This window comes from Puma concolor, chromosome A1 (genome assembly GCF_028749965.1).
Source record: "Puma concolor isolate L17-30 chromosome A1, mPumCon1.1.hap2, whole genome shotgun sequence".
Taxonomy (NCBI): Eukaryota; Metazoa; Chordata; class Mammalia; order Carnivora; family Felidae; genus Puma; species Puma concolor.
This window is the reverse complement of record NC_141667.1, coordinates 137,531,412-137,557,206: the sequence shown is the minus strand read 5'-3', so window position 1 is coordinate 137,557,206 and position 25,795 is coordinate 137,531,412. Positions and strand designations below refer to the sequence as shown.

Here is a 25,795-nt window from a genome sequence, read left to right as displayed (position 1 = left end):
GGAAGAGCAGAGAGACAGGGAGACACAGAGTCCAAAGCAGGATCAGGGCTCTGTGCTGACAGCAAAGACATGAGACTTGAACCCACAAACTGTGAGATCATGGCCTGAAGTCGGAAACTTAACCAACCGAGCCACCCAGGCGCCCCTGCAGTCCCTTTTAGATACTTTTTCTCAGCCTCCCAACGTGCTCATTAAGAATGCTATCAATCAGCTTTTGCCATTGGAACACAGTAATGCCAGATAAACGCTGCAGAAATATTGACTCTCTGGTCCTCATTTTTGTGTCAAAAATACAGCACAGTCATTGAAAACAGACAAGCATATTTAATCAAATGTATAAGGTAAGTGGTGACTCGGTGCTTGGTGTTCAAGATTCTTCAGTGACTCTTCTGAAGACAACCCAACTGTAGCTCATTGTCTATAAATGTCTGTTCCCAAACAACCAGTAAATGCCACTCAGGAGAAAGAAAGAATGAGGGTGGGGGGTTGGGGGGAAATGAAGCACTTACAAGTGATTATGAATTCACGAGGCTGACAAAGGGCACCGGTTTCCAGGCATCTTCCAGGACTGGAGGTGAGGAATCTCACTGGCCCTTAAATAAAAAAGATCCCTTGAGTTTAGCACAGAAAAGACAGACACCCAACCAAGAGGCTGTTTTAACTTGAAGGATCACATTATTTATCACGAACAATCTCTAAACTCAGTCAGCAGAAGCCTTCCTGGCACTCTCCTTGTGTATACTTGGCTCTATTTTATAAAGACAGAACAGACTATGTTTGGCATTTTTGCCTTGAGTTATTGACATGTTTTAAATTATGCTGTTTTATGTCCATTCTTAATAGAACAGAAATCTGCTACAAACGATCTTTATTAACAGACCGCCTCAGGTGCTGAGACTCTCGATTTAACAATGTCTCCAAACAGACAGGCAGGGAGCTTGTTAATAGGCTTTTCCAACCCTTTGGCTTCTGTGAGACGTAAGTGGATTATGGAGGTTTGTTTGTCAGGCTATCTTTTTACATCACTGTCTGAATAATTGCCACAAAGGCCTATTGCTTTGGCCTAATTAACAAAATGTACAAAATCCTGAACATAGAACTTTTATTGATTAGCCATCTCCATGGGAAGCTTTTGAACCCCCATGACTTCTGGCCCCAGACAGATGCTACTCATGATGTTACACACTGGACCATAGTCTTTTAATATAACAAGGACTCTTCTTACCACTATGGACTATTCAAAAAGTGCCACAGGAAACCACATGTATTGGTAATAGTTTAAAAATCAGTGTCCTTGGGACGAGATAAATTTTTACGTAAATGTCACCATTTACTATAAAACAATCCTATCTGTTCCAATTTTTTTTTTTTTCATAGAAACTGATCCTTGAAGGGGTGGTTTGAATTATAAAAACTGTATGGTTAAGAAGCAAAGTCAGTTTTATCTGAATGAGGAAAAATATGTGGATAAAACATAACTTGAAGGGAAAGTCAAAAACATGGAGTAGGCATGCATTAATTTATTATTCAGTCAGTTTTCATTAACTGAATAATTATTTCAACAAATACTCCAGGGCTTGTGTTCCAGAGGACAGTTTTAGGCACTGGGACTCACCTCGAGGCAAGAAGACAGTATCCTTGCTCTTGTGGAACTTTTAATACCAAGGCTAACAGATGTTTTAAAAGCCCAGGTATGGAGGCTCAACAACTATTTACACCTTAGACTGCACTTAACTCTTCTTTAAAAAAAAGTAAAAAGCCCATGAGATAAAAAATTCTGTTTGATGACATAGCAAGTGAGATCAGCCATGGGAAATTAAGCCATGTGCATCATTTTATGTAATATTCAGAAGGCACATATGGAAAAAGGAGCTACAAACATTTTTGGGAGTTTGAGAAGACAAAGAACTCAGTCTGTTCGATTTAAATGGAAAGCAGGACCAATGAAAATTTCTTAATGAAGTTACACATACGGATAGGTTAGAAAGTTTTGACTAAATTTATGTTTTTTTGTTTTTTAAATCACCCAAGTAACTAGGTAATGACTGTGAAGCAACAGACATTAAATTCAAACATTTGAATGAGCTTTGGCTGGGAACTCAGCTAGAGAAACATACGTAGGGTTGAATTAATTTAGAAAGCTTCAAGACCCTAGGAGTCAATTACATGACAGCAGTAATCTCTCTCTCTCTTTTTTTTTTAAACTTGTAGATGATATCTTGTCTAATCTTGGGAATGCATGCTGAATTTCGGAGAAAAATTTACTGTGGACAAGTTTACATGTGAAGTTATAAGCATACACATGTGGGCATTTGTCAACATGAAGGTGAATTTAACAGAAATGAGATGTGCATCAGCCTCTCTGCTCAATGCTAAGTATATATATATACTATATATATATATATATATACTATATATATATATATATATATATAGTATATATATATATATATATATATAAAACCCAACATCACAGTAGAGGAGGACCAAAAGGTTAGGGAGGTCAAGATCAATGTGCTAAACAGAATATGACAGCTTCTTGACTATTCTTCAGGTGAGGATAGATAATGCCGGGAAAAGACAACCTCTACTGTATCGGCGGCTCCTTCCACAAGCCACTGGGAAATTGAAATAAAGGCAGAGATGTTCTTTTAGATCGACGGTAGTAATAATAGTGACATCGACAATTAATGGAAACCATACTTTATTAAGAACTTACCTTGTTCCCCATTTACTTTGTTCGTGGTTTACATTCATGAACGTCATTAATCTTAACACTACAAGAGTGGGTATTACTGTCAGCTCTATTTCACACGTGAGGACACAGAGCAGCAAGCTGCTGCAGATCACAGAGGGAAGGAGAGGCAGTGTCAGTATTCAAACCTAGGACCAACTCCGAAGCACCTTCCCTTATCCACCGCGCTCAGTCTGCCAGGGCCTTGCCTGATACACGGGCATTTTTTGGTGATTGTGGAGTGGGGGAGGCCGCGATGAATCACTCTGCCCAGCCAGTCGTTCTCCCTGTGTTTCGCAAGAGATCATGTTTAAGGTAAACTGGTTATCACGTGCCTAGACACCAGTGATTTACAATTACTTCTTTATTAAGAAAACGTTCACTGTGTGAGTGGTCTCTCTCTGAAAAAATGCCAACAAAGAGGCCTTGTCAGTTTTTTGGCAGAGGCACATCTAAACACATAAAAACAAGTTTAAACACTATCATTTATGCATAATTCTTTCTTGGCATCATCTCCCACTTGCCACAATTTGCAGCCAGAAAACACTTATTTCTACTTTTCTTACTCTAGAAATAATCCAGCCTTAAGTGGATCTAATTCCTCCCCAGAAAAGAAACAGCCCTGTCAGGACTTGGTTGTGTGTGCCGTTTGAGACTTCAAGGTTCCCATTTACCGCACAGCTGCACGGATTCTGAAAGCTGGTGCTAAGCCAGAGCTCTGTACCCACTGAGATCTGTAGTCTGGAATGATAAACACACAGCTGCCTGTGGTGAGGGCCACAGGCATAATAGATGGCCACGTCTCAACCAGAGCCAGGCAGCACCAACACAAATCATTAATCCGACTGCTTATACGTTAAATATCACAAAATGTGTACAAAATGGGGAGCTGTCTCCATTGCAGGCAGTGACAGGTGGGGGGAGAGGTGGAAGCAATTTAAGGGAACAGGAGAGAAAAAGTGGCTCTAAGTCTTCTGTAAAATCCCACTACAGAGCTGATTTACTGCCACGCAGCCCTCTTCCGGCAAATAGTTCATAAAGCCTATGACCTGAGTACTTGCCCACGGGACCACAATAACATTTATCTAGCATAAATTAATGTGTTTCAACCACTAATTCAATTTGGCCGTCTCATTCTTTGGGTTTTGGCAAAGCCTAGCCTTGCTATAAAGTCACTTGGTGACTCACACGAATGGCTGTGTTTGCTAAGGACTCACACACCACTAGGAACAAAGCGTGCTATTAGTCGAGCAGTCATAAAAATATACCTCCAGAGCACATTTGGAGCTGTGCTAATTGAAACTTCCTCTTTAGAGGAGCCTGATCAAAACCAGCTGTAGGAGTCAAGCAGCAGCAGATTTCAACATTGCATTCAAAGCCCAGCGGATTCAGAAGGAGCTGCGGGACTCAAAGAAGAGGGCATGACGGCCTGAACACGCGCTCTAATTGGCTCCTGACACGACACGCTGCAGAGCGAGCTTGTGACCGGAACCTGGCGAGCGCTGGAAAGAAACTTCTCCGCGAGCGAAACTTGGAAAGAGAGCCCCGTCGTGCAGTTCTCATAAAATCCCAGATCTGCCAACCTTCTCAAGGAACATGTGGGAAAACCCACAAAAGGCTAGTAAATTTAAGAAAGTGAAGTGGGATATTGTTCCGAAATGGGAAAAACAAGAGCTTAAGTATCTTCATTGGCAATGCAGCCTTTTAAGAACATCCCATTAGTATTAAAAACAAAAACAAAAAAAAGCCCAAACCATCCAACGCACAGAGGAGCAAACGGACAAAATCCAAATAAAAAACAAAAACCTGGATGAAACACAAAAACACAGACCCTACTGAAAGATGAGAATGAGAGCTCTGTCATCCTCTCTGGCTGTACGTGAGTTTCTCATTCCAAGAAATAAGGAGTGCATTCTACCGATGGGTGTAGAAGCAAAATCCCTCCGCAGGTTTGCGGCAGATGTGGAAAAATCACGCACTTTCTGTTAGCTTTACTTGACGGCAGGTGAGCCACTTGTAAAGGAAGCAGTTGCTGATACATAAATATAAATAGCATATTCCACCCATCAACTATGTGAATTTTATTTAATTTAGATGAGTGGAGTGCCCGGAAATATTAAAAGCAAGTTTTGTTTTATAACACCTTTAAGTAGCATATAAATTAGAAAGGACTGCTGGTCTCTTTAATTTATTTACTCATCAATTTAATGGAGTGTCTAGTCTGGGAGCTATGTCACAGTGATTTGCAAAGATAAAGGGTGGGGAGGTTTATTTATGTAGATGTGGGAAGGATCGTTATGTTTTATGCCACAGAAGGATGAGAGTTAACTCTATGTAATATATGAAATATAATGATTTTTCTAGGCAACATAATTACAGCCCCACCAGTAACAACCATGAAAGTTGAAAATTTGCTTATTTTCACCATCTTTTTGGAATAGATTAAGTGGCTAAGCTTTTTTTTTTTCCTTTTATCACATGTAAAACATATTACACTGACTCACTGGGTATAAAACCAAAATAAAAACAACCTCACAAAAGTAGAAATTAGTTATCTAAGTACGTCCCTGTTCCCTTTTCGTGCATAAAAATTTGTATCCAGCATTTAGCACTCACTGATGTAAAATGTGGCCTCTGGTATATGTGATATGGTATTCTGAGTTTGTGTAGATATGAGCAGAAGGTAGGTCTGGTGCTTTTTTATTATTCATATGACTTGTCAGATAGTGAATCATTCGCAATGCATAATGCAATTCACAGTTGGAATGCTGTACCCTTGATTTTATTTATCTTGTTTGTCCAAGTACTATAGACATTAGGGAGGCTTCAATTTAGTGCTCTTAAAGCTGATGAAGGAGGCTGAAGAATTTGGAAAATTTTCTAAAGATAAATCAAGATTAAGTGATGAAATAAAGAAAAAAAAAAACTGTAAATAAGCCAAACACAACAATATTCTGATTTAAAATAGGGTCTGAAAAGAAGTTATTGACCCAGCTTATCCCAATTTTCTCACTAAAATATTTTCTTTAAAAGTCAGAAAGGATAAATCCTCATATGTTATCACCACCCCTGAACTTGGAGTTAACTAATACCAGAATCAAGGAGTTTCCAATTACCTAAGAATTAAGACAACACACACACACACAAATGATTTACAGGTTCCATACAATTAGAAACAGTGGAAATAAGTCCCTCAAAAGTAATTTAAAGCCCCTCGTTTCTTTCCTATTTCTTCAGCCCTGGCTCAGAAAAATTGTCTACAGTAACGTCAAGCCAGGCAGCTGTTCTTGGGACCGAGGGTGCTACATTCTGAGGCAGCACTATGCTGTCCCTTCCCTGCACACAGGTCCCTTCCCTGACCACAAACAGAAAGAGACGGTCCACTGAAACTTGCAGAAATGCAGGCAGAAAGTGGGTGGGTTGTCTGGGAAGTGGTGTTACACATTCAGGAATTAAAATACAAATGCAGGGTCAGGACCAAGCAAAGAATTCATCTCAGATCAGTGGGACTATAGTAGACAAAAAGGTACTGAAGTCTGGGAATTAGGCTAGGAGTTGAACATGCTCTTCTCTCTGAGAGGAGGAACAGACCAGGAGCCATGAGAGTGTGCACGGGGTAAGCCCAGAGAATTCTCTCTTTACTCTAGGATAAATTTTAAAAATTTGTTATGAAGCGTATAAAAAAATATTACATGACAAGAAAAAAATTTAGCTTTCTGAACACTCAGAAGAAGAGCAGATCTCTGAGATGATGAGCTACAAGAATTAAAATGTTAACTTAGAATATTATTTGGTAGCCTCAGGTGGCAAAGGTGGTTGGTCCCTCATTCTTCCTGGGCTGCACAGCTACAACTGTATTTCTCAAACTCCCTTAGAGAGGTGTGGTCAAGACTAAGGTTTCCTCACTGGAAGGTGAGCACACATCCAATTTTTTTTTTTTCCTAGTGATTAGAAAGAGTGATAAATAAGAAGGACGAGAATAGAAGTCCAGGGACCAATGAGGTTTAGGAGACCCATGTATTTGTGCAAGGACCCCGAAAGCTACACTCCAGGAGTAAGACTGATTTGGATATAGACAAGCTGTTGCAGAGATGGACCCCAGCTTCAAGTCACTTTAATGCAATTTCAGTGATTGAAATGATCGCTAGTTCTAGTAATTGTCTATCTACTAAAACCAGATGTAAAAATTACATCATATTCAACCTTAACTGATTTTTCCCAAGTGAAGTTCATTGAGGTGAAATGTACATTCAGTTAAATTCTCTCTTTTTAGTTCTATGTTTTTTGATAAACACACTTGAGTAACTGCCTCCATGAGAAGGATATAAAAGTTCCCTCGTGTTCCTTTGTGATCAGTTCTGTCCACCAACCCCTTGCCCATAGCAACCCATTTGATTTCTGTCTTTGTGGTTTTGTTTTTTCTGCAATGTCATGTAAACGGAATCATGCAGTGTGTTGGCTTTTGAGTCTGGGTATTTTCACTTAGCATAATGCATTTGAAATTTATCTCTGTATTTACATAAGTCATTTTTTTTCAACTTATTGCTAAGTACTATTCCACTGTGTGGATGGAATAATAATTTATCATTCATCAGTTCATGGTCATTTTAATGGTTTCTAATTTCTGGCATTTTAAAATACAGCTAATATATATATCTTACATACCCATTTATACATATAAATATCTCAAATTTTTGTGTGCATATATATTTTTATTTCTCCTGGATAAATTCCCAGAAGTAGAATTCCATATGGTAAGTATACATTTACTTTTTTAAATTTATTTTTTACAGTTTATTTATTTATTTTGAGAGAGAGATAAAATGTGAACGGGGAAGGGGCAGAAAGGAGAGAGCGAGAATTCCAGCAGGCTCCACACTGCCAGCATGGAGCCCAACGAGGCTTGAACCCATAAACCACGAGATCATGACCTGAGCCCAAGTTCTACCCCAACCATCAGAGCCACCCCGGTGCCCTTGTATTTACTTTTCAAAGAAGCTAACTCAGTTTCCCACAGTGGCTGTAACCATTCTTTCCCTCCAACAATGAATGAGAATTCCAGTTACTTCAAGTACTCGCTGCAATTGGTGTGATCAAATTTTTTTGTTTTTGTTTTGTAATTAAAAAAAAATTAACCACTCTAAATGTACATTGGTATCTCTATGTGGTTTTAATTTTTTACTTCCTCATGACTAATGATGTTGACTTTCTTTTCATGAGCTTATTTCCCATTACTTTATCTTCTTTGGTGTTCAAATCTTTTGTCCATCTTTTTAATGGGTATTTTCCTATTGAGTTGCGAGAATTCTTCGTATGTTCTGGATACAAGTCCTTTATCAGATATACATTTTGTAATTATTTTACCTTATTTTACCTTATTCCATGGCTTGCCTTTTCAGCATGTTTCAAAGAGTACAGATGTTTAATTTTGATCAGGTCCAATCTGTCACTGTTCTCTTTCACAGTTTGTGCTTTTTGTGCCGTAAGACATCTTCATCTAACTCAAGGTCACTAAGACTTCCCTTATTTTTTTTTTTTTTAAGTGATATAGTCTTAAGTTTTATATTCAGGTCTATTCAATTGAAGTCAGCTTTTGTTTATGGTGTGAGGTATGGGTTGACATTCATTTATATGCATATGTCTCAGTTGTTCCAACAACAATTATTGAAAATAGTCATTTCTCCATCAGATTGACTTGCAAACTTTGTTAAAAATCAAGAGACCATATGCGTGTGAGCCTACCTGTAGACTGCTTAGTCTGTTTCATTGATCTGTATGTCTGTCCCTTCTTTTTCCCTCACTGTCATGAGTGCTCTAGGTTTTACAGTTAAGTACTCTCTGTCTTCCACCTGATTTTTTTTTCCGCCACTTCGGAGGCAGCTATTCTAGCTTCCTTGCTTTTTCCATGTAAGTCTTATAATCAGCTTTTTGTTTTTTTGACACACACACACAAAGTTTCTTGGTATTATTTTAATTGGATTCCACCGAATCTGAAGAACATTTTGGGGGAGAATTAACTACCGACCAGTTTGACTTTTCTTACCTATGACCACCATTTTGTGCTTCTTAACATACGAATCTTACACAAATTTGTTTGATTGCCACAAAATATTCAAATTTTGGTGTTATTGTAAAAGGCACTATTTTACTTAAGTTCAGTTTCTAACTTTTCATTGCTGGTATACTGATAATTGATATTTGTATACCGGGTTTGTCCCCAACGATCTTGCTAAATTCACCCATTAGTTCTAGTTGCTGTATTACAGAGGCTTTGTGATCATGTTACTTGTGAATAGAGACTCTTCTATTTCTTCCTTTCCAAACTAGATGACTTTTATTTCTTTCTCTTGCTTATTGTGCTAGCTACAATCTCCCGTGGACAGAAATGGTGAGAGTAGACATTCATGCCCTGTTACCAATCTTAAGGGAAAAGAATTCAGTCTTTCACCATTAAGTATGATGTTATCTGCGGGTTCTTTAGTGTTATTTGTTTGTTTTAATCAATGTCCTTTATGTGGTCGAAGAAAGTTCTGTCAATTTCCAGCTTATTGGGAGACTTTTTTAAAACATTAATTAATGAATGTCAAATTTTATTAAATACCTTTTGTGCATCTCATGAGAAGAACATGTAATTTTTTTCTTCTTCAGTCTGTTGATATAGTAAAATTCACTGATTATATTTTAATGTTGATCCAACTTTGCATTTCGGGGATAAATCCCTCTTGGTTATGATGTATTATTTTTTTCCATATTGCCAGGTTTGATTTGCCAATATTTTTTTGAGAAGTAAATGTTTAAAAATAGTTGCTCCTATGCAACATCTGATATTCAGAAAAAGGAACTATGCCCATAAAGAGATAATTCAACTTGGATGAAGACTAAGAAAAACGATAGACAATGGAAACAGACTCAAAAGGACTGGTGTAATTTTTAAAATCTATACATAATGTATTCATTGGAAATGAAAGGATTTGGGATGATGGAGAGAGCTGAAGGTGGTGAATCTGTAGGGTTTCTTTCTATCAGCTCTTTACCCAGTAGGACTTTTGTGCTATCCTGTTACTATCCCTCCAGGCAGACAGGGCTAGCCTGATTTACATGTGGATGCGGTGGCCAAAGACCATGCTAAGGCACCGTGGGAAAGAGGCAAGTGCATCTCTGGCAAATCTTCTACTTGTGGTTGACTTCTACTCTAGGCTGCTCACTTTATCACATCCTGTCCCCATTAACATAACCAACACACACAAACCAGGTGACAAACGGACGTCAGCCTCCCCAAGGGAGGGTCTCAAGGTTCTCAGATTTGGGGTACCATTTAGGTTCTGCTTTCTTTCCATTCAGAATTGGTTTTGGTGGAAGTAGATAGCTATCCCTATTAGTACATACCTTGTTAGAACTTGCGCCTTCTAGACATAGGGACTGGAATACTTTTTGTGTACTTTCTCTGAAAGATGATGGAAGATACTAGATGTTTTATTATTATAATGAATCCTCTTTGCCACCACCCCCAAATCAATATCTTTTATAGTTGCAAGTTATTTGCTGAGAGTTGCTTTTCCATTTAATGAGATTCAAATCGAATATCCTTGATTGTAAGAACTTTAGTTGAATGTTTATTTTTTTATTTCTTTTTACATCCTTGCAAACGAAAAGGAAAGGTCTACTATTTACTGGTGAGAAAAAGAATAGGTGTTGCATTCACAAAATTCCAGGAGATGTATGATAAATAAGGTACATTATTATCTACTCATGGTAGATAAAATAGAAGTAAAAACAGAAGGAAACAATAAGGAGAACGGTGTGCATAATAACCAAATGACACTTCACTAATCAAGTAGTCTGGATAATCAGTAAGCTAACAACCAAATAATCAGTAGTGGTGTTAAGAGCAGTCATAACACCAAGTATAATAGCAGGTATAGCACCTACAGTATCCTATGTGTTTACAGACGTGCCAGTACTAATAGTAGACAAAATGGAATTTAGGGTCTGTGACAGTCAAGGAACTGTGTCTCCCAGATTTCCTTTTAAGAAGACGTGCTGGGGGCGCCTGGGTGGCGCAGTCGGTTAAGCGTCCGACTTCAGCCAGGTCACGATAGGGCGGTCCGTGGGTTCGAGCCCCGCGTCAGGCTCTGGGCTGATGGCTCAGAGCCTGGAGCCTGTTTCCGATTCTGTGTCTCCCTCTCTCTCTGCCCCTCCCCCGTTCATGCTCTGTCTCTCTCTGTCCCAAAAATAAATAAACGTTGAAAAAAAAAAAGAAGAAGACGTGCTGCCAGGGCAAGGGGAGAGATAAATGAATGACACCCTGCAGCCACTGCAACTTGAGATCCCTAAGGGGGTTTGTTCTAAGGTCATGTGTCCTCTGAACGGCTCCCAGCAGCCTGAGTATCATAAAGGCAGTAGAGGAGGACTATTTCTGCCCAGGGTGGGACTTCTGGATCCCATGCAGAATGTCACATTAAGCTATTTCATCAATGACGTCATGCACATCAGGGAGGATGAGCTCAAGGTGGCTGGTCGACTTAAGGCTGACCGCAGACACAGGAGCTAGCTATAGTCCTCCTCCTTGGCTCTGAATTTCTCAGTCTCTTCACGGTTCTATTTTTACTTTGAGGCCCTGTGGCTTTATTACTAATTATCTAGATGATCTTCTAAGTGGATTATTTCTTTGCTTAGTTGGCAGGGCCTCCCTTTTGCATTTTTAATGTCTTGACTCTGTTAGCACAGGCTCTCTGAGAAGTAAGTAGCAAAACAAAATGAAACATGCAAGACAGTTACGGAGGGAAACCTTGTGAAGGAATAAAAGAGGGAAAAGAAGAAGAAGCATGGAATGACTTTCCTATACGATACTGGTCTATCTCCTGGGAAAGGGGATAGAGAAGGAAGGAGGTTTAATTAAGTAGGAAGAGACACTGACAACAGTAAAATTCTGAGCAAGTCTCAATCATGTCAAAAGGGAGTCCTTGACAAAAGGTTGACAGTTAGGATAATTCCATGCTGAGCAGAAATAACTTGTCTCTAGCACTCCCATCGTGCTGCATCACTGGCTAGTAGTAGTTTAGTTTAAGTGTATCCAAATGTAGCATCTGAAGGCTGCCAGTCAACTATGTTTTCCCTGGCAGCTTCTTTTGAAAGAAGATATGAGCCATATACTTCCTTGAGTGCCATAGTCTATCCTACCCCTTAGACCATACGGATCTATTTCATGAATGTTGAAAGAACAGCAACTCCACGGTTACTGGAGCATCCTTTTCTGAGAAGGAAATTCAGAAGGGGGAGTTAGTGAGACAAACGACAAACCTAAGCCCAGAGGATTTACACAATAATGTCAACAAACCATCAAGGGACATGTAATTTTTATCTTACACAAATTATTTCAGTGACCAGAATAAAAGGAATAAAAATGCTACAAGTACTAATAAGCATTAGGTCCAGATGTGTATAACTGAAAAATTTAAAACTATAGAAGCTTACAAAAGATAAAACTTCATCACACACAAACACTTTTTAATGGCTGACATGCCAAGACAACTTTATAGCATCTTCAAGAATCCAGGTTCTAATCTTTCCCCATCACCATCTTTAGTAAGTGAGTTTCCATTTTCAAGGTCATGTTATGTTTCAGTATGGCTGACAGAGCTCTAATGATCATGTCTGGTGTACCAAAAAGAAGAAAAGTAAAACAGTACGAGTGCCTTTTCCTTGAAGAACACTTCCTGCAAATCTTATAGCAACACTTCTGTTTAGATCTCCCTACCTAGAACCAGAGCCATCATATACAACTTCAATATTATGCATACATAATTCCAAGAGGACCGTTTCACAGAGTGATGTGGCAGCCCTACCAGAATTTATTACATGGTCACATCTAGATAAAAGTGAAAAAGAGATACGCCAGAATATCATCGGACATCTCTTACCAACAAGAAAAAAAAGGAAAATAAAATTGGAAGAGAGGTAATTAAGTCTCTGATGCACAAATAAAATCCTTTTCTAAAACTAGCATATCATTGATACAAAACCAAAACTGAACATAGAGGTATAAGAAAAGAAAATTACAGACACATTATCTAATGAAAATGCATACAAGGGTGCCTGGGTAGCTCAGTCAGTTAAGGATCTCACTCTTAATATCGGTTCAGGCTGAGATCTTGTGGTTTTGAGACAGAGTCCTGCATTAGCAACACATGCCCCCCCCCCCCCGAGATTCTCTCTCTCTTTCTCTCTCTCTCTGTGTGTGCCCCTCCCCTACCTACACATTCTCTCACGCTCAAAATAAATAAACATTAAAAAAATAAAATGCATACAAATATTAGAAAAATAATTCTGTCATAACATAAAAAGCAATAAATAATACAGTTTAACCAATCAAGATTTGTCCCAGCAATTCAAGTAAAATTCATGAAATTCATCATATTAAAAGACTAAAAGATGAAGTGATAATTTCAACAGATTTTTTTTGTTAAAAATAAAAATTGATGAATCTTTATAAATATTTACAAATTGTAAGTACAGGATTATCAAAAAGTATCTATTAAAAACCCACAAAACACATCACACTTAATGGTTAAACTTGAAAAACATTCTTATTAAAAGACAGACAAAAAAATATACGTCAACCGACACTATCCAACCAATCCTAGCCAATGCAAAAATATTTTTAAAATATTTTTAAAATATTTTTAAAAAGTATCACATTTTGTAAGAGAAAATGTCTGGTGATTTGTGGTTAATATGATTACTTTATTGGGGCTCCTGGGTGGCTCAGTCAGTTAAGCGTCTGACTTTGGCTCAGGTCATGATCTTGAGTTATGTAAGTTCAAGTCCCACGTCAGGTTCTGTGCTGACAGCTCAGACTCTGAAGCCTGTGTCTCCCTCTCGCTCTCTGCCCCTCCCCCACTCATGCTGTCTCTCTCTCTCAAAAACAAATGAAAACATTAAGAAAAATGATTACATATCAAATCCAAGAAGAAGAAGCTGTAGAGATGAACTGTTAGAACTAAAGATGAGAATTTAGTAATTCTGCTGGAATCTAAGACCAACATTCAAAAATCAAAACCATCCCTTTAGGGGTGCCTGGATGGCTCAGTTGGTTAAGTGTCTTGATTTTGGCTCAGTTCATGATCTCATGGGTTCATGAGTTTGAGCCCTGTTTTGGGCTCTGCACTGACAGCACGGAGCCTGCTTGCGATTTGGTCTCCCTCTCTCTCTGCCCCTCCCCCGCTTGCTCTCTACCTCTCTCTCAATGTAAATAAACTTAAAAAAAATCCCTTTATAACCTATTAATACCCAATCTAATAATGTAACAAAGACATGATGACCTTTATAACAGCAATAAATATATAAAGATAAAAATAAACACATCTAATTACAGATGAAACATTGTAAGGAAAGTTATAATATATTACTAAAAGAAATAATTTTTTGAAAGCCTGAATTAATGAGATATAACATGTTCATGATAGGAGGACAATGTTTAAAGATGAATACTTTTCCCCAAATTCATTTATAAGTTTAAAAAACATTTTCATTTTTAAAAATTTATTTTGAGAGTGAGAGAGAGAGTGTGAGTAGGGGAGGGAGAGGGACAGAGAGAGAGGGAGAGAGAATTCCAAGCAGGGCCCATGCTGTCAGCTCAGAGCCCAACATGGGGCTTAAAGCCACAAACCATGAGATCATGACCTGAGCTGAAATCAAGAGTAGGACGCTTAACCAAATGAGCCACCCAGATGCCCCAAAAGCATTTTCAAAGAAAATCCCATATATTTCTTTTTTAGTAACATGGCAAGCCAATTTCAAAAATTTAGGTGGAAGAGTAAAAAGCCAAGAAAACTGAGGCCATTTCGTAGAACATTAAGAAGTGCTATTTTCCCCAGAAGATATCAAGACTTCTCAAAAAATCATAGCAGTTATAATGTTACAACATAATGACTATTTGATAAGTAAGCTTCCCTGCATTTCCAGTTGCTCCTGGGATGGGCATCACATCCATTTGAGAACCTTGGCTATAAAGGATTCCTATCCCAGCACAGGCACACTAGGAAGCATGCACAAGATTTTTACTGCAGCCATAAAATGAACAAATATATACATCAGAATGGAAAAGTCATCTAAACCTAATGTAGAGTAAAAAAAATTAAGTTGCAACAACATAAGATAATCAGCATATTATCATTTATATGAGACTGAGATATGGAAAAATACTGTATGCGATGTAAATTTACAAATATCTGGCATAAGTATAAAAACCCAGATGAAGCATGCCTATACCAACTCCAGAATTTTGGTTACCTCTGGGGAGAGAGAGAGAGAGAGAGAGAGAGAGGGAGAGAGAGAGAGGTGAATGGGTGAGAGGGTTAGGAGGGCTAGAAAGGTGCCTAATACTGTTTCTTCAAAGTTTTATTGCTTTTAGAGAAAGTTACAGCGACTATGGCAAGGCAGTGATGTTTGTTCAACTGGAGTGGGAGATACTCAAGTATGTTAAATTATTGTATGTTTTAAGTTCTCCCTCCCCACCAAAAAAGAGAGTGGGGAGAGTAAGGTAATCCTATAGTTTATTATTATATGATAGAACAACCCAAATATAGGAGCACAGTTTCCTTCCCACCAAGGAATTCACTTTTTAATTATAGGCAATAGCTGGCAAATTCGGGGAGCTATTTGGAGGATACAATTTGTTGCATCTCCCTCATTTACTCCTTCCCCTTTGTATGGACTCCAGCTAATCCACAATTCATGTGCTTGCATTCTCTGCAGCTGTGTGCTAATTCTAGACTAAACCCCTCAAATTAGCCATGGATAATAATACACTAAATCAAACTGGAACACAAAGCAATTTTTCCAGAAGCAATGTGAAAAACCTCACTGATTATTACCTGTGTATATTATAACAATTTTAGAGGTTCGTTACTGAAGCTTAAAAGAAAATACACTAAGATAAACATACTCAAAGTTGCTTCTGGAGTAGTGTTGATTTTACTTCTCAGCTTTGGAATATGTACAGATATCACTGTTTCTGGATCTTCCTCTTCCTCTTCCCAAAGAAGTTCCATAACAAAGACATCAAAACAACCACCACCACCAAAGCCACATAAAATAACTAATATATTTAGAAAGAACTCTTATATTTGTACTACAAAATTACCTCCTCTGACTACTTTCTCTCTGTAAAGCTACTTGAAAATTGCATGATCCCAGGTAGATGAAAAAATATTGCCTTCTTTTTAAAATTAAGTAATTCTAAGTTGTATTACTCCTAAGTTATTGAACAATAAAGATAATTGAAAAGACACTGTTCTTCTTAGTCTTAACTAGTTGTATAACTCTGAAAGTCCTTCGATATTTAGAACATTTAGGGCTTATAACTTCATTAAACCAAAATAAAATGATACGTAATTTAGCAATATGTTAGAATTAACTAGCTAATCATTTTGACACAACAGGCTTAGAATTAACAGAGTTTATGCTAGAGATTATGTTTCATAGAATGGTTTCGAGATTCACTCAATTGCACATCAAGAAACCTACTGGTGTGTTCCCTAACTGCCCTTAAATAATGAGTACGCGAGACACTTTTTTATTCTCTGAGCTTGCATAATCTGCAAGATAAAAAAATGTTAATATGCCATCTCCACTCTTCTCTTTTCCTGTTTAAAAGCAGTTTAGGAAATTCTGACATTGTTCATTATAAAATGATATTCAGAGACTCTCTATTCTAGAAAGAAAGGAGAGGAGTAGGCAAGGGAGGGAGAAAAGGGTAGGTGGGACCACACAGGAGGCTACTGAAGGAGTCCAGGTTAAAAAAAAGACTATAGTTGGCCCCACAGTGTTAGCAATGAGTGGAGACAAGAGAAGGGAAAAGACTGAGGGATAGGATGCAGATACCCAACAGGTGTGTTTTACAGATGTGGTTGTGTGTGTTGGGAGGGCATAAAGAGAGGAAAAAGACAAGTATACAATTATTCCGGGGTTTGTTTGCCTACAGTGAGTGGGTAGTTATTTACCAAATGGAAATGATGAGAAAGAAAAGTCTGGGTAAACTGTAGAGAGTTCTGTTTTGGCTACATTCATTTGAGATGCCTTTTAAGCAGTCAGGTAGGAATGACAACTGAGCAGTTGGATATTTACATTTGGAGTTACAGGGACAGGTAGGATTTCAGCTCAAGTCATGATCTCATGTTCGTGGGTTCGAGCAGCACAGCCGGCTCTGTGCTGACAGCTCAGAGCCTGGATCCTGCTTCAGATTCTGTGTATCCCTCTCTCTCTGATCCTCCCCTGCTTGTATTCATTCATTCATTCATTCATTCATTCATTCTCTCTTTCTCTCTCAAAAATAAGCCCAAATACCTCTAGATTTGGACATCATGAGTAAAAGGTGGTATTTAAAGACATGACATTCATTAGGTGACCCCGAGAAACCCCATAGAGGGCCAAAAGCTCAATACCTTAGAGAACCATTATGTGACTCATGTATTGTCCACAAAAGAATTGCTAAACTGGAAAGGAATAAGGCACTATGGATACATGGTGTGGCTCATCCATTTAGCAAGAGTCAGTGTCTAAATATGCTAGCTTATTGTGAGTGATTAGAAAAGCATGAATTTTTCATACAATAATATTTATGGCTTCTCAATACAGCCGGATTTTTTTCCCAGTGGATTTTTAATTTTCCTGAATCCCATAAGACCAAAGATCAGTGGTCTCTCTTTTCAAATCAATTTTCAGCAATAATTTAGACAGATCTTGTACTATTCCTTTTTTTTAGCTTGCAGCAGACTCTGTTCCTTTTGAAGCTGGATGGTTATTATTCTTCTCTTGTCAAGTGTGCAATAGGTACCGCCACGCATTAGTGAACCACTAAACCTAACCCATTGTATCTTTTTGTCATATTGGCGTTAATGGCAAATGTGAGCAAGAACCATGAGGAGGACAGGCTGTGGGGACAATTTGGATTAATATGCTGAATTGTCTAAAATAAATAGAGACTCCATGTGTACTTTTCATTTCCTGAGCTATGCAACAATTATAGTTATTCCACTCAAATGTCTGTAGCAATGAGATCAGTGACAAAAATAGTGCTTGAAAAACAAGAGAAGAAATGGCAAACATGTTATTTATTTGCTTAAATCTATTATAATGGAGCTGACAGTGTTAGTCTCATTAACAGAGGGACCTTTCTTTCCACAAGCCAGCTGGAATAATAAAGGCAGCTATGTGACATTTAAAATGCAATTGCTCTGCTATCTGTAGATTCTGTTTCTGATGCTTACTGATCAAAGAGGAAAGTGATCTGAGTAGAATGCAAACCATCTTGTTCATCATCTGCATTCTCAACAAAGATAGCATTAGGGTTAAATGCTATAATATGGCAACAAGGATATGCAGAAAAATTATTCATGTCAAAGTGCTTGAACATTTATTTGAAGCATTTATTCAATTGTTCTTTTGCCATGTGACAGTCCAGGAGTTGGTAGAAATACATCTGTTATGTTTTTCTTAAATAGGCAAAAGGAAATTATAATTAGGGGGATACTGCCTTATGCATATAAATATATGACATCTTTTGAAACAAGTTGTTCCAAACAAGCGAGAAGCATGCAGATTTCTCCCTTTGAATGGTTAGTAAATGCAAGCTTGTTTTGGTGCCTTTGTTTTAATGACAAAATAATAATCTTGACTAGAAACATGCCTTTAGAGTTTAGGCATCATATGACAAAGTGAGTTTGAAGATAAATGCAAGAATCTGAGTAATGCAAAATTCTTTGCATTAAGGATTTGTTTGAAACCTCAGACAGGCAAATATTACTCAGTGATTTTCAATCTCTCCTTAAAAGTTCAAACATGGATTCCAAAATGAAGGGTTTCAGGAGAGAATCCTCAAGCCTTCCGTTTTCATGGTCAGATGAAAAATAGCAAATTCAGAAGCAAATAATGGGCTATATAATACATCACTTGGGTGGCCAAGCTTCTCTATACCTCAAAGGTTCAGGCTGGAATTTTAATGGGTTCCAATTTTACTTGACCCAATTCATCCATTTCCACTAGATATGCTTATACTTTACACACTAAAACCATAGAATGAACTGTAAATCATCAGATTATAAAATTTTATTCTGACATTTTTAGGAACTACATTTATTCCACTTTCTGCCTATGTAATGAGGTCTTGCTACTTCCTTTTTTTATTGTAGAGGTGAAGAGCTATGCAATTTTGGCTCATTTGCATAGCACCTAAGTGAAATACAAGTCTAGTTTTTTATTTGAAAATATTCAAGTCTAATACTGTTAGAGTGGTGAGGACTATATGGTTTTTCAGTCTCCCTCTCCCTCTCTCTCTCTCTCTCTCTCTCTCTCTCTCTCTCTCTCTCACACACACACACACACACACACACACACAAAACAGCAATTATAGTCAGTATGGCTGAAACACAGAGTTATATAAAATATCTCAAAAGTAGGGAAAAAAGAAATGAAAAATATTATGAAATGAGCAGAAAAAGACTACTTAAAAAAATAAAAGGTGGGGTGCTTGGGTAGCTCAGTTAAGTATCTGCCTTCAGGTCTAGTCATGATCTCACGGTTCATGGGTTCGAGCCCCACGTTGGGCTCTATGCTGACAGCTCAGAGCCTGGAACCTGCTTCAGACTCTGTGTCCTCTCTCTCTGCCCCTCCTCCACTTGTATTCTCTCTCTCTCTCTCTCTCTCTCGACTAAATAAACTTTAAAAAAATAAAAGAGAATATCTAAAAACACATGTCTGTCTTATCCTATTTCCATGTCAACAGTAAGTGTGACTATCAGATTATCTTTAGGAAGTGTGCCACATCTCATCACCCCCTATGGACCAATGCCATTAGTCCAGCAAAAGACCCACATTTTACATTCATAATAAAAAGGAGGAAATCCACAGTGCCAGACAGAAGCAGAAAGAGAACACCATTGGTGGATGGCATGATGAAGGAAGTCTATATGATGGAGGTGACATAGAACGGGGCTTGATTTTGGCAGACTAACTTAAGATAGAGTGTCTTCTAGACCTAGGGCTGTAGGAAAGTATGGTGTGTACCAGGGGACAGGGGGCAGTAATACCGCTCAGGGCTCATTTAGAATAATAGTAGATGTGAGAGAAGTCTAGAAAAGCAGTTTGATGGCAGTCAGATTGTGGCGAGGCCATAATGGTCTCAGGAGTATTAGCTAGACAGGGTGGATTTGGTGGAAGATGAGATTTTTGATCTCCACTGAGATCAATTTGAATACTGAATTTAAATACAGAGATTTATGACAACTCTGAAGAGCATTCTGAATATAAAGGAGATGGTTATACTATGTGTTAGCACATAATGCTGGTTCTTGCTGATTTTAAAGAACAAGCTGAGGAAAAGTTAGAATACTATTATTTTTCTATTCAGATTTAAATTGTAAGGCTGTGGATTAAATAACCTCTCGAGAATCTTTCCATCTCAATGATCTATGAATAGTTATCTTTCTGATCTGGTTCTTCTTGAGTATGTGAAATGTTTCTGATATAGCAGAGATTAAATCTCCTGTGAGCATTTCTCTATTAAAAATCTGCAAGTATAAAGAAAGGGATGCAATATAGAATTGCTACTACAACAAATGACCAGCTACGATTCCAGAGCTTTAGTTTTAAGAGCAATGAAGGGTTATATTATATTCTGTCTACTTTGTTTTAACTTTAGGAATGGATTGTTAATGCAGTGAATTCTTCCATTGCCTGAGTATAAAATTCAGTCATATTCAGGTCCTTCTGATTGTAAGGCAAAGATATAGGGGAAATGAAAAACAGAATAAAAACTTGATAAGAAAACAGAAACAAGGCCATTTTCATGAGTGAAGACACAGAGCAGTAGTTGACCAAACATGAAGTATAATAACTAACTTAGCTCAGCGTATCAAAACTGAGAGGTGATTAGACTAAACCATTACAAAACACAACGATACTTTTGCAAACAGGACATGAAAGTTATAAAATCACAGATTCATTTCTCAGATATTAGCACACATAAAGAAAGAAAAAAGCAGTTTGTGTTCCCCCCAAATGAATTTGTAATAATGTTATTAAAATAATACCTATCAATACAGGTCTAACTAAATGGCCAATAGTCTTTAGCTATTATGCAGCTTACTGCTGAGAAGTTGATTAGGTAATTGCTGAGTAGATCTAATTCCATTGTTGATTGAAATAATAAAACTGTTTCCTAAGCCGGTCATTGAGATCATCCCTTACCTAAATTGATTGCAGGATACATTAATTACAGAGTGGTTTGCATTCCAAATCTCCACCCCCACCACATACGCACAATAGAAACAGCTGATCTTATAGATATGTTTCTATGATTCATAGAAAACATGCCTTTACCTTGAAAGAAACTTTGTCATAATATTTGGGAATATGGGTGGGCTTTGGAGTCCTGCAAAACAACCACGGATGTGAAGTCAAGTGAGCTCGTGAACATTACACATTTAGCTCAGCACCCACTACAGATTAAGAGTAGTTGTTATTAGTTATTAGCCCTCATATTTTCCCTAAAGAAAGTTATGTGACAAACAGCTTTGTAAACAGAACTATTGGTTTATAGAAAATCTGATTTTAAGAAACTTTATGGTTAGTGGCCAAACTCTGGGAAACCTGGTTGGCTTTTTTACATTTATTTTCCTTCCAACTCCTTTGTAGGATACAAATAAGCAAAATCAACACAGGTCAAGGTCAAAGAATTTAGCTAACATATCTACCCAGTGCAACTACCTACACCCAGCAAATATTTCTTCTACCTCTTCATGCAATGAGCATTTGGTTAGTTGTTGTTGGCTTATTCGCAGTGAGGCACTAGTGAATAATGGGTTAAGGTGTGGGCGTTGGAATTAGTTTACTTGGACTTGAACCTTGTCTTGAACCAGAAAACCACCTAATGCTTCCGGGCTTTAATTTCTGTTTCTTTAAAATGGAGATAACAAGAAAACCTTAAAGGGTGGTTATGAGGATTAAATGAAATAATACAACTAGAACATTCACAACAGTGCCTTGTCCATAATAATCACTGATAAAATGTTAAGCAATTTTTACTATTACTATAATTTTTCTTCAGAAGGTATGTGTTTGGGGTGCCTGGGTGACTCAGTCAGCTAAGTGTCTGACTTCAGCTCAGGTCATGATCTTACAGTTCTTGAATTTGAGCCCTGCATCAGGCTCTGTGCTGACATCTCAGAGTCTGGACCCTGCTTCAGATTTTGTGTCTCCATCTCTCTCTCTGTGTCCCTCCCCCAGTTGTGTTCTCTCTCTCTCTCAAACGTAAATAAATAAGCATTAAAAAAATTTTAAAAAAGAAAATACATGTTTGTTTGGATATGATGAGATTATGAGTCCATAATATTCATGAACATTCTATTTGACCAAATATGGGCATTTCTTATCCACCAACTAGATTCTTATTAAGGCAAAGGAGAGCTGGGGGACAAGGAAATCTGTACAATTTTCATTCCTGTAACCCTTTAGAAGGGCTAATGTCAAAGAAATGTTTGAAAATTGGAGCATGAATTAAAAGTATTTTGAGAGGTCTTCGTGTGGTAATTTTGGAAGTCTCATGAAGGCTAGAAATAAATGACCAAACAAAAGATGTGAAATATGTGATCAAACATCCATAATTAAAAAATATTTTTCCGTGGCTAAATTAAAAAAACCTGGCCTTTATTCATATTTTAAGTATTAGAATAAATGTGTACTTCAAAACGTATTTTTTTCTAATTTTCCTTTGATTAATGTGAGTTTGTGGGCAGTTGCTTTGCTATATAGATGTCTATGACTATAAGGATGATGAGGAGTCCTCATGTACAGTCAAATGCTCTACCACTGAGCTATATCCCCTCTCTTCTTCACCTGTAATAGGATTTGTTTATTTCAAGTAGAATTTCAACACATTGTTCTTTTCCTCGAAAATATTTTGATGAGGACTTCTGGGGAAGAGAGCAGAGTAGAAGGATCCTTAGCTCTCCTTGTCTCAAGGATACAACCCCATAACAGCCACATGAGTGTAAATAACCCAGAAAATGACCTGAAGATTGGTAGAACAAACTGCATGACAGGGAGGGATGCTGTGGGCACAGAGATAGGAAAGAAACGGACTCTCACATCAGGCACCCCAACATGGGGAGCCTGCACGGAGAAGATGAATATCCCTAATGTTTGGCACTGAAAACCAGAAGGGCCCAATTTTAAGAGTTCTTACAATCGGTAGGGTTTAAATCCTGGAACATCATAAATCAGTAGGCTCGTGGGAGAACCAGGAGGGTGAGAAGAAATAGTCCTCAACCTTAAAAAGACACCATAACAAACAGCCCCGTGGAGATAGAACCATAGAAGCAGAAGTTTGAAAAACATCTGGGTGATATGGAAGGAAGATTTGTTTACCAAATTCAGAGCACGTACTTGAGGTGGCAGGTGCCATTTATCTCCCCTTCACCTGAGAATGAACACAGGGACAACTTCAGGAAAAATCACGGTGCCGACAATAGCTACTTAACTTACTAATAGTGCAAATAGTGCACCTGCCCATGAATTCTCCTGTGGATATGTTTCCTCCAAAAGATTGCCAGAAACCCTGCTAACACCAGAAAACACAACCCTGCATGCTTCTGTCGATCCACCCCCTCTAACCTGCCTGTGGTCCAGTGGCTGCCATTCTCCTCCCACCAGTGCAGACCTTGCTGGCACCGTGAGTCATGTCCTCCCGTTCTCCTGCAGTTCAGTACTTTACTTCTGGAAGATGCCTGGTCTGACTCAACTGAAGCCCAAGGTGGGACTATACTGGCCCACCAACACCACAGGAAGGAAATACTGCCCTCAAGAGTAAGAGACAGCCATTGCAGATGACTAGACTGAAGGCAAAAGCAGCTTGCCACAACAGCAGGTCATATTCAACACACAAGAGACAATATAAGGTGCCAGGTTCTGGTGAACAGGGGACATTGCACTGCAGGGAACTATAGGACCTTTCTTCATAAAGCCACTACTTCTGAGAGCAGGGGACATATCTGATGTTCCTAACACACAGAAACAGACACAGAGAGTTAGACAAAATGAGGTGACAGAGAAATATGTTTCAAATGAAAGAAAAAGACAAAATCACAGCAAGAGATCTAAACGAAATGCAGATAAGTAATATTCCTGATAGAGAATTTAAAGTAACGATCATAAAAATACTCAGTGGATTTGAGAAAAAAGTGGAAGACTTCAGTGAGACCCTTAACAAAGATATAGAAAACATAAAAAAGAACCAGTCAGAAACGAAGTATTCAATAAATGAAATTAAAAATACATTAGATGGAATAATGTAGACTAGACTAGACTAATCAGAGGAATGGATCAGTGACCCAGAGGACAGATTAACAGAAAGCAATCAAGCTGAAGAGGAGAGAGATAAATAACAATAAATGAGAATAGATGAGGGGGACTCAGCGACACCACGAGGTGTAATACTTGCATTATAGGGATCCCAGAAAGAGAAGAGAGAAAAGAGGGCAGAAAATTTACTTTAAAAAATAGCTGAAATTTTCCCTAACCTATAGAAGGAAAGAGAAATGCAGACCCAAGAGGCACAGAGAGACCCCAAGAAAATCAACCCAAGGAAATCCACACCAAAACATGTAGTAATTAAAATGGCAAAAAGAAGTGATAATAAGAGAATTTTTAAAGCAACAAAGGGCAATAGTTACATATAAGGGAAACTCTATAAGGCTATGAGAATATTTTTCAGTAGAAACTTTTCAGAAGGGAGTGGCATGATAGATTCAAAGTGCTGAAAGAAAAAAAAAAAAAAGCTGCAGCCAAAATACTCTATCCAGCAAAGCTATTGTTCTCAATAAAAGGAGAGAAAAAGAGCTTCCCAGAAGAACAAAAATTTAAAAAATTCACCCCTATAAGAAATGTAAAAGGGAACTCTTTGAGTGAAAAGTAAAGACCATAAGTAGGAGAAAGAAAAGTAAGAAACACAGAAGCAGTAAAAATAAGTGTATCTACAAAAATTAGTCAAGGGATTCATAAAATAAAAGGATGTAAAATATGAAACCATATACCTAAAACATGGTGGGGGGAGGCAGGAGTAAAGAATGGAGTCAAACTTAAATGCCTATCAATTTAATATAAACTGCTATATGCAGAAGATGTTATATACAAACCTAATGGTAACCACAAATCAAAAACCAGTAACAGATATGCAAAATAAAAAGGAGAAATGAATCCAAATATATCACTAAAGAAAGCCAAAAAACCATGAGAGAGGAAAACAAGCGAAGAAAGGAACAAAGAACAGCTTCAATAACAACCATAAAACAAGTAACAAAACAGCAATAGGCACATAGCTACCAATAACCATTTTGAACATAAATGGGCTAAATGCTCCAATCAAAAGACATAGGGTGATGGAAGAGATAAAAAAGCAAGACCCATCTATATGCTATCTACAAGAGACTCATTTCAGACCTGAAGACATGCAGATTGAAAGTGAAGAGAAGTAGAAGTATTTATCATGCAAATGGCAGTGAAAAGAAAGCCAAGGTAGCAAAACTTACATCAAACAAAACAGACTTTAAAACAGACTGCAGCAAGGCAGTGACACTATATAATCATAAAGAAAACAATCCAACAAGAAGATATAACAATTGCAAATATTTATGCACCTAAAATGGAGGCACCCAAATACATAAAGTAGGTAATAACAAACATAAAGGAAATAATTGATAGCAATGTAATAATAGTAGGGAACTTGAACCCCCCCACTTGAATCGATGAACAGATAATACAAACAAAAAATCAAAGAGGAAACAGTGGATTTGAATGACACATTGAACCAGATGGATCTAACAGAAAAATTGTAAACAATCCAACCAAAAACAGCATAATACACATTTGTCTTATGTGCACATGGAATAGTAACCAGAATAGATCACATATTATGTCACAAAACAAATCTTAACAAATTAAAAAAGATGTAAGTTATACCTAAAAGAGCTAGATAAAAGAATAACAAACAAAAGTAAAAAACACTAG

At 37.7% G+C, this 25,795-nt stretch overlaps 1 long non-coding RNA gene across 3 annotated transcripts in view; it reads right to left on the bottom strand.

Moving 5' to 3' along the window:
• Window positions 1-304: 304 nt before the first annotated feature.
• The window catches only part of LOC112861609 (uncharacterized), a 445,815-nt gene continuing 420,324 nt past the window's right edge, over window positions 305-25,795 (bottom strand). For all 3 annotated transcript variants that reach the window (XR_015250511.1, XR_015250510.1, XR_015250512.1), the window contains one exon: window positions 305-593. This is a non-coding gene — a long non-coding RNA (uncharacterized LOC112861609). The remainder of the gene's footprint in view (window positions 594-25,795) is intronic.